This window comes from Pteropus alecto, unplaced genomic scaffold (genome assembly GCF_000325575.1).
Source record: "Pteropus alecto unplaced genomic scaffold, ASM32557v1 scaffold5, whole genome shotgun sequence".
Lineage (NCBI taxonomy): Eukaryota > Metazoa > Chordata > Mammalia > Chiroptera > Pteropodidae > Pteropus > Pteropus alecto.
Genome location: NW_006441953.1, coordinates 28,894,995 through 28,898,188, shown reverse-complemented (window position 1 = coordinate 28,898,188; position 3,194 = coordinate 28,894,995). Strand labels below are relative to the sequence as shown.

Sequence of the window (3,194 nt, the reverse complement as noted above, 5' to 3'; positions counted from 1 at the left end):
TTTTTATTTATTTTTTATGCCTACAGCGCCTGGTCTTCCTAGGTGGTCTCCCATCCAAGTACTAACCAGGCCCGACCCTGCTTAGCTTCCGAGATCAGACGGGACCTGGCACGTTCAGGGTGGCAAGGCCGTAGACTATCATGTCTTTTAGAGAGAATTAAGAGTGGGGAGGGAAGAGGGGAGAGGTAGACAGGGGGGAAATATTTAAATCATTTCTTCAACTAAAAAAATAAATTAAAAAAAAAAAAAGAAACTGTTAGGGTCACCAAGTGATAATGCTCTTCTACCTGGAAACAAACGAAAACCCTAGCTTTCAAAGTAAGAGACCTCTTGTCTGAATTGACGATGTCTGGGGATATTTTTGGTTGTCACAACCGGGGCAGCGGGTGCCACTGGCACCTAGTGTGTAGACGCTACGGACACCGGCAAACTCCTGCGACAGACAGGACAGCTGCCCAAGAAAGGATCGTCTTGTCCGAACTGTCGGCCAGGGCTGGGGCCGGGAAAGCTTGATGGGAGGAAGCGGTGTGCCAGAGGGTAAACCAGGAAAGGGCAGACGCACAGAAATCGAGGACTTTCTAGGAAAAAGATGTTTCTAAAGAATGTGGGGTTACAGCTGTTCATCTCCACAGGAGTCCGAGCGAGAACACTGGTGGCCTTAACCCCTGCCTGGACACTCGAGAGCAGCGTCACGTCCCATCTGTTTAGCTTTGTGTGGCCTGGACAATCTTGAGGCACTGCCTGCTCCGGGAAGCCTGCCCCGATTTCCCTCCTCCGAGCCCTCGGGGTCCCTGTGGGCGTGGGCCGCCACGTCATGCTTAGCCACGTCATGGTATTCGTCGTGTGCCCTGCTCACAGCGCTGACCCGCATGGGCACACCGCTCCTGTCCGCTACCCGCCTTTCACTCTGTACCCACGTCTCACGCGCTCTGCGCTCACTGCGGGCCAGACCGACTTAGGGTTCACCCGGGGTGCGCCATGGGATCCTGACACAGCCGTGTGAGACGCATACCATCGTCACCCCCACTTTAAAGATGTGCAAACCGATGTACACTGCACCCGACATGCACCCCATTCCCTGTCTAAGTCGGCTCAAGGAAGGCTCTGCTGTGCTGACAACGAAACCTCGGGGACGATGGAATAAGGGTCCAGGGAAGGCAGGTGAGGTGACCCAGGTCGCGGTGATGGGAACGCACCCAGAGGTCCCAGCCCCTTCCCTGGGGCCTCCCTCCCACCAAAAAGTGGGTCTGATGACCTCCGGATCCTAAACTGTCTCCCTCTGAGGCTGCAGGTGGTGAAACACCCAGAGCCATGGGGGTCCACGTGCCCCCCCCCAGAGTCAGCGATCCTGAGTGAGGAAAAGAGATATTTAATGATCTGTGTAGCCTCGTAAAGCGGTCAAAGTGTCTTCACAAGTGCAGGGGGCAGTGGGGACTGCTCTCAGCCAACGTTTATCAGTGACTCCGACACACGACAAAACTCCAGATCACGTGCTTTGTACTTACTTTTAATTTCTGCACTGAAAAAGAAAATGCAGGTGAAAATGATGATTATACAGTAACTTCACCTTTACCTTTAAATTAACCTTTGCTCTTGGGGGCATATGGGAGAAAGCAAGACAGAAAAACATCGAAGCATGACAGTGAAATGGTGACCAAGACACCTCAGTCTGGCTATCAAGGGCTCCAAGACCTGGAGACAGCGCCCTCAACCCACAAGCTTGTAAACAATGACAAGCAACAGTTAAGACACATTAAAGGAAAAAAACCTCACGACTCCATTCTTAGAATCCAGCACCGACACCGACAGTGACGCGCAGGGTCACGGTGTGCCTGTCTGCTCTGGGGGCTGCTCTGCTTTTCTGGAGGTGTCTGTGCAACAGGGCGCACGCTCTGGGGTCGTGACATCTGTGCCACGCGGCGCCCCGGCCGTGCTGCCCTGCCGCGGCCCGACCCTGCTTAGCTTCCGAGATCAGACGGGACCTGGCACGTTCAGGGTGGCAAGGCCGTAGACTATCATGTCTTTTAGAGAGAATTAAGAGTGGGGAGGGAAGAGGGGAGAGGTAGACAGGGGGGAAATATTTAAATCATTTCTTCAACTAAAAAAATAAATTAAAAAAAAAAAAGAAACTGTTAGGGTCACCAAGTGATAATGCTCTTCTACCTGGAAACAAACGAAAACCCTAGCTTTCAAAGTAAGAGACCTCTTGTCTGAATTGACGATGTCTGGGGATATTTTTGGTTGTCACAAGGGGCAGCGGGGGTGCCACTGGCACCTAGTGTGTAGACGCTACGGACACCGGCAAACTCCTGCGACAGACAGGACAGCTGCCCAAGAAAGGATCGTCTTGTCCGAACTGTCGGCCAGGGCTGGGGCCGGGAAAGCTTGATGGGAGGAAGCGGTGTGCCAGAGGGTAAACCAGGAAAGGGCAGACGCACAGAAATCGAGGACTTTCTAGGAAAAAGATGTTTCTAAAGAATGTGGGGTTACAGCTGTTCATCTCCACAGGAGTCCGAGCGAGAACACTGGTGGCCTTAACCCCTGCCTGGACACTCGAGAGCAGCGTCACGTCCCATCTGTTTAGCTTTGTGTGGCCTGGACAATCTTGAGGCACTGCCTGCTCCGGGAAGCCTGCCCCGATTTCCCTCCTCCGAGCCCTCGGGGTCCCTGTGGGCGTGGGCCGCCACGTCATGCTTAGCCACGTCATGGTATTCGTCGTGTGCCCTGCTCACAGCGCTGACCCGCATGGGCACACCGCTCCTGTCCGCTACCCGCCTTTCACTCTGTACCCACGTCTCACGCGCTCTGCGCTCACTGCGGGCCAGACCGACTTAGGGTTCACCCGGGGTGCGCCATGGGATCCTGACACAGCCGTGTGAGACGCATACCATCGTCACCCCCACTTTAAAGATGTGCAAACCGATGTACACTGCACCCAACATGCACCCCATTCCCTGTCTAAGTCGGCTCAAGGAAGGCTCTGCTGTGCTGACAACGAAACCTCGGGGACGATGGAATAAGGGTCCAGGGAAGGCAGGTGAGGTGACCCAGGTCGCGGTGATGGGAACGCACCCAGAGGTCCCAGCCCCTTCCCTGGGGCCTCCCTCCCACCAAAAAGTGGGTCTGATGACCTCCGGATCCTAAACTGTCTCCCTCTGAGGCTGCAGGTGGTGAAACACCCAGAGCCATGGGGG

At 54.6% G+C, this 3,194-nt stretch overlaps 1 non-coding gene across 1 annotated transcript; it reads right to left on the bottom strand.

Moving 5' to 3' along the window:
* Nucleotides 1-17: 17 nt before the first annotated feature.
* LOC112485584 lies at nucleotides 18-136 on the bottom strand. Its single transcript, XR_003048507.1, has one exon. It is a non-coding gene; the product is annotated as a 5S ribosomal RNA (ribosomal RNA).
* Nucleotides 137-3,194: the final 3,058 nt, after the last annotated feature.